The following is a 7,222-nucleotide window of genomic DNA, read 5'->3' as shown; positions in this document are numbered from 1 at the left end:
ATATGTTGTTAATCAACATCTATACTATTCTTTCACTCAGCCAACACTAGTTCACTTAGAAAACACTGAAGTTTATTCATGCTCAACATCAAGTAAACATTACTTGACATATACTAACAATCACTTGGCTTACACTATTTTTCATCTTTGTTTGACACCTCTTGATTTTCACTCAGCTTCCACTAATTTATGCTTGGCTTGCACTAACTACTTGGAAAGGCTTGGCAGACTCTTTTCATACTTGATCCTCTTCAAGTCTTAACTTGAGTAATCTTTCATTTTAGATTTTAACTAGATAAACAATACATTATAGTATTAATGTCTTACTTTTTCTTAGTGCTTCTTTTACATACCAAATAACTCAACCTTTCTCTAGGTGCTATTGTTATCTCCTCTTTTCAAATCCTCTTCATCAATAAACTAAATGATTGCCTTTAGACTAGAAAGAAATTATATCACCAGTAGATAGTAGGTTTGAGATCACTTACATCGACAAAATAATGATTTTTCCATTACAATTTCTTCACTCCAAAACAATCGTATATCAATAATTTGACCTTCTAGCCCAAGTTTTAAGTCAGTCTTGGTTTGCATCTTACCACTTTGTTTCACCCTCTTTTGAACTCTTTTATCCCAATGATGGATCATAGAGTGTGATCCAAAACTCTGCTAATATTTCTACACATGAGACAGCTTCCCTCCAAAAGTCTACATCTCCTTTTAGTGTGTCTAACACTTCCTTGTTTATTCACCAAATCATATTCAAACCCTACTGCCCCAACTTCTTGGAAGTACAATTATGGTGCTAAGCCCCCTTTTCTCTTCAAGAACACTTGAATATATGAAGCCCCCTCTTTTCTTTTGGAATGAATCTAACAATCCCTAAATTTATAGGGACACAAATAGATGCATCTCATACATAATTATCTCTAATAGAGAAGCTAGCTCAAGATGATAGGTGTCCTCCTTCCTTCAAAAATTTCCAACCTCCTATGATCCTTATTATTCTCTTAAAAATAAACATTTCATTAATTCTCGTATTGTATCATAGTTTTTCAACATCAAATGATTCATGTTCATGTATTGTAAATCCTTCAATATGTGTTTCAACTTGAGTTGCACTAAAAGTTGTATTTTTCTTCAACTTCTCATTGACGAGGTCTTTTTCTTACTAAATGTAATTCATATGTACATTTTGACTTATCCATCAATAAAATCATTTGAATTATTTTATAAAAGCTAGACCATTTCCTATCAACTAAAGCACATTCCTCATTAATTTGATGACCTTTATTAACCTTTCTTCCTACATTAATTAGAGAATAAATTATTGGTTCCAAACTAGGATTCATTTTGTTCAATGTAAAATAAATATGATCAAAACTTGATGCCATATTGCTTAGTAAGATAGACTTTTCGCTATCATTGATTTTGGATATTACATTTAGAATTTGATTAAGAAGAGAGAAAAGCATACTTACATATGTTGAATAATATTATCTACCTCATCCATATTCAACCTAAATAATTTCTTCTTTATGGATATTTTTACACTAGAAGCTTGTGAGCCAAAAATAATATTGAGCACATAACATGTTTCTTTTGATACCTTAGATAAATAAATGTGATGCAAATATGCCTTTAATAAATCAAGACCAAGCAATATTGTGGCCCTATAATATTTAGCTAGCTACTTCATTGCTTCATCTACATCTTAGGTTTTGTAACAATTCCACTAATAGTGTCTGATATTTTATAATAAGAAGTAATTTTATTTTAAATTATCAAGTGCGGAATTCAAACCATTCAAATTTGATAATCATATTTATTTTATCCATTATCCATATTACTGAAAATAATAAATTATATTATATTAATCCTTGATACCAACTTCTAGACTACTACATACCTCTAAGGGATCATGTAAGAATTTGATTATTTGTTTTATTTAAATACAATTTTTTTATATGCATACCTTTATGTCAATTATGAAAGAAATAGATACCTAATCTAATAGAGACTTTATGTAGAGAAAAATCAATCAAATTGTATAAATAAAATCATCAATGACTTTAGAATACTGTCAAACTGTGTGTGTGTGTGTGTGTGTGTGTGTGTGTGTGTGTGTGTGTGTGTGTGTGTGTGTGTGTGTGTGTGTGTGTGTGTGTGTGTGTGTGTGTTGACCTTATTTGGTTTGGAAAAAGTAGTGACAAAATACTTAAGTCATACTCTAGCAGAATTATAGTGCAGGCCAAGTGCAAAGAGTAAGCTTAGTATAAGTTGTTAGATAGTGCATTCCAATTAATATATTTAGCTAGAGTCAAGCACTAGTATGTCTTGAGCAGATAGTATGTTTCAGGTCACTCAAATGTCAAGAAAGTATATACATGCTAAGTGATTTAGGTGTAGAGTAAATAGTGTATACTAATTCAATTAGAAGCCTAGTTACACATTGAAGATATAATAAGTGACAAGCATTAGAGCCTTTAGGTGCCAAGGAAATAATTGTTGGAATGGTTATTTGTAATGGATAAAACTTCTATGTAAACCATTTTTGGGCTGACCCAAGGACTATTTTACAATTCTAGAAGATAAGTATGGATGCATATTGTGAATCTCTATGCATGACATCCAACTAGTCAGAAAGAGGGATGTTTTACGTGGCAATATGGATCAACCACAATCATTGATTATAACCTAACCCTAGTCCACCTATGTTTATTTAAGGAGGATAACCCTAAAAGAGTTTATATATGTTGTGTGTATAGAGGAGAAGCACGTGAGAGAAATGCCCATTGTAGAGAGTGCATTCATGGTGACTAAGGAGGTTGAGACAAAGGTATGAATTGAAGAATTAGTTATTGAGGAAAAAACAAAGCAGAGAGAGAGTAGAGGAGATATACTTGATTAGAAGGACCAAGTATTCATCTAGAAAGAGAAGATCTGACATCTAGTAGTCAGGTGTTATCCAAAGGATCATGGTGTTGAATTATTTTAATAGGTGATACAAAGAAAATCTCCTAATAGAGTAGCCTTAATAGATTTTGAGTTATAATAGGAGCTTGTAAATCTCTTATTTGAGTTCTTACTTCATGTGAGTTAAAATACTCTAAAAAGGTGAGACCTAATAGCCTTTATATCTTTGATAGTGTAGATCTCTCACAAGATAGATTATAGTTTATGATCAAAGAATTTTAACCATAAGTACGCTTTTATAATTGTAGTAGTCAAGATTTTTGGGTGTCATCCCCACCTTATTTTTACCTTTTCTTTGGAGGGTTTCTAGGTAACCAATATCTTGTGTCAAATGTTTTTTTATTTATGTTATGTATGAAATGTATGGATAGTTATTTTAGTTTACATATTAGATTATGAGATGGATATGTAGTGAATATATTTTGGTTAAATTTTTGAAGGGTTGATTCACCCACCCACCCCACCCTCTCACAATTCACTTTTCCATTAAGTAATTCCAATAATTGGTACCAGAGCTTTGGTTCTCTTGAAGGAAAGCTTGATAGATTGAGGGAAAAGGTCTTGAAGATGGAAATCTACTTATTCAAAAAGAACATTGACAATCAGAAGATTTAAATATAGCCTGTCCTACATCAGTTGAATGAAGCAAGAGACATGTTGCAATAGTCATTGAAGAAGAGAAAAGAATTAGCCATGGAATAGAATGACACATAATACAAAGAGATTAACTCTACAAGATTATTTGTAGAAGGAAACTCTAAAGAGTTTGATGCAACAATTATAGATCTAATGGAGAAGAATGGACCCCTAAATGAAGAAGTCGTGAATCTCTAAAAAGAGAAATAAATGAAATTAGTATTGGTATGTGAGATGACTAAAAAGAAAAAGAAAGGTGAGGATGAAAAATTCATTATTGGAGAAGCCAAAAGAATATTATCCAACAGACATGAAGGAAAGGCATCAAACATACAAAATTTTTCCAACATGCAATTGGATATAATGAGTTAGTTAATGATTGCAAATCATGAATTGAATAGAAAGGATATTGAGATCACAACTTTGATACCATAGAATGACCTACGATAGAATGAATTGAGAGTTGAAAGAGAAATTTTAACAAGCCAAGTGAAGCCATAAAATATTTTGAAAAATTGATGGAATCACAAAGACCTACTTATGAAACTACTGGATTGGGTTACTCTAATATTAAAGAAGGAGAATCATCTAGGAGTGGTGAAAAAAAGAGTAACAAAGATAAGAACAACAAACCAACTTGTCATAATTGTGGAAAGCTAGGCAATATAGCTAATGTTTGGAGGTGTAAAACTGTCAACCAAAGCCTGGAGTAGAAATATAGAGGAAATTGCTACAACTACAACAAGCAAGGACATTAGGCACATGAATACAAGACCAAGACCATGAATACTCAAAGATTTGAAGGATACAAATATAATTTTTAGAAGTATGGACACAAAGCATATGAGTGTAGATCCAAGCCCAAATGGTCATCAAACAAACAAGCCAAGGTAAACCAAAATGGAAATTCTTACAATTAGGATTACAAAGCAAGGTATAATTGTCACTATTTTCAAGAGTGTGGACATGTTCCTGAGAATTTCATAAGAACACATTTTAGAAACAATTATAGTAGATGGTTGAGTAATACTATATGTTTTAGTTGTTTGAAGACTAGTCATGTTAGTAGAAATTGTCCAACAAAGTCACCAACACCAAGTAGTAAGGAGAAAGATAAGATTAATGTTGAAAAGGTAAAAGTTTAGATGAACAAGAAATGAAAGAAGAGAGAAGATTGCAACACATGAATTCAAGGTGAGGTCAATTCATCCAATGGATTAGGCCATCACATCAAACCCACCTAAGAAATCAAAAGGTATGTGTGGGACTAATATTCAAATTTATATTATGCATTAGTTCCAGCAATCTAAGATCTAAAAAGATAATATATGCATGAATTAAGATACAATGGAGTGACTAGAACCTAGAGAAATTCTTTACTTTTGAACATATTTTCTATGTTTTTTCCAAGTATGGAAAGTTTCATAGTTGTTTCTGAGAAAAGGAATTGTATTAGTATTGGTTGATCTTGCCATGTTAGTTGAGCATAGTTGAAATCATGTCTAAGCCAAGTGAGTTGGAAAGCCTATGGTAGCCAAGCTTACATCTATGTAAGCATTAAACATTTATTGTCAAATTTCAAGGTCATATAGTTTTTTTTTACTCATTTGCATTAACCAATGATTGAAGAGAGGACAAAGGTGAATTGCAATAGGAGATTCTAGAATTTTTGAATTGCATTGGAATGCAACTAATAGAATTCATTAGATTCAAAGGTATTTAACTAGTGCTAAGTTACATTGTTTGAATTTTCATAAACCCTAAGTAGTCAAGATGGAAGCTAGCTCTTCTGTGAATGTTAGGAAGGAAGGAAGGGAAATTTTTAGTATGAAATTAATTAGTAATAATGTGAGACAACCACCATTCTAAGAAATATCTAAAATAGCATGCAAAGGAGAACTTTCTGGTTCATTATAACTGATACCACCAAAAGTTTTTATTATTCAGGATGTTAGGTGTTGTTATACATCTAATGTTGGAAGTATAGCATACCAAGTATTAGGGTACCCTAACCTAGATAGACCTAAGAGTATGTGTAGTGATACAAATGAGGTAATTGGGAAAAATACAAGTGCCATGTGAAATAAGAGAGAGATGTCTATTGATTCTATTTAAAACCCCCTAATTGCATTTGTAGTGAGAGTGATTACTCATAGTTTCTTTCAGTCTAGCTGAATGAACAATGTATCTTGTATGGAAGTTGATTTGGGATATAAAATGGGGAAGAGAGATCACACCTACGACCTTGTTGAGTTAGAACTTTAGCAACTATATGAAAACTTGGAGGCCATCAAGAAAATAAAGATTTCTTCTTGAAAGTTTGGTTCTCTACTAGTCTATGTATTCTTTTATGTGTAGAACACTTTTCCTACATTTGGTAAAGTAGTGTGGAAGTCAAATAGGCCACTTACACTTTAGATTGTAGAGCTCATAGAGTAGCTTGGAGACAACTTTGAGTTACTAATGACCAGCTATTTTGAGTATTTTAAGAAATCCATGAAAGAAAGGTTAAGGATACTAGTGTCACTAGTGGAAAAAATTTACAATGATGTTTGCTTCCTAGTGGATGTAAATTACACATATGTGTAGGCATCCATACCTAGGGTCTGATGGTTAAAGGCCTTGTTAAATGAGATCAATGTAGATGAGGCATCTGTAGCTATTACAACTCTACTAACATAAGACATTGATAAAAGTGCCACCTCATTTTAGAATTATGAGGAATCCAATTCTAGGATCGCTATAAACTTTCAAATAGCTTTAGTGATAAGAAAGAAGAATAATCTTGTGAAGAAGCTAAAAGAGAGATTTGGTGAAGGGGGCGAAGAAGATGAAGATGATGAAGAGGAAAAACAAGTCCAAGCCCCATTGGAACTTAATCTAGGTTAAGGAGAAGATAAAGAAGAAGAATTAAAAGGTGTAAAGGAAGGACCTCAATCAACTATGAAGAAGAGAAATAAAAGGTAACTAGAGGTGAAGAAACTTAAGAAGCTTGTGATAACTTCACAATAGAAGGCATGTATACCTACTAATAGATCTAGCACAATGATAACCACCAAGAAAATAAAAGAAGCTAGAAAGCCAAAGGGAAAAAGAACTATGGCCACAATTGAACCAAGCCAACTTATAAAGGAGACATAAAAGAGGTTAAGGAGGAAGTATACTCTAGTAGTTGAGTCAGATGAGGAGAAAATAGAGTTAGATGACCTAAGCCAACTCAAGGTGGTAAGATAGAATCCCTCCTTTGACTTAGAAAATTTGTGTGATAATGGAAAGTTAAATGTAGATTTATCTAGTTTTGCATGCATTGAATTTGATAAGTTAGAAAAATTTGATTAGAATAAAATAGAGGAAGCCATATATAAGATGATGGCTACATTAAAATTGACTCCCCTTGAGATTACCAACTCACTATCCAAGAGTCTATATGATTGAGATGAGTAGAAATGGGAATTCATCTTACAAATTGAAAGACAAATTAGGGAAACTACACTAGCCCAAGTGATGCTTGAATTGAATAAGAAAATTAATAATGATGCTATGGAATTATATAAGAGTAATTTTAATCCAAAATACATGACAATCCATATTTTGAAGAAGAACATAGAAG

Source organism: Cupressus sempervirens, chromosome 6 (genome assembly GCF_028749045.1).
Source record: "Cupressus sempervirens isolate cs-2001-9-10 chromosome 6, ASM2874904v1, whole genome shotgun sequence".
NCBI classification, from domain to species: Eukaryota; Viridiplantae; Streptophyta; class Pinopsida; order Cupressales; family Cupressaceae; genus Cupressus; species Cupressus sempervirens.
This window is presented reverse-complemented; position numbering follows the sequence as displayed.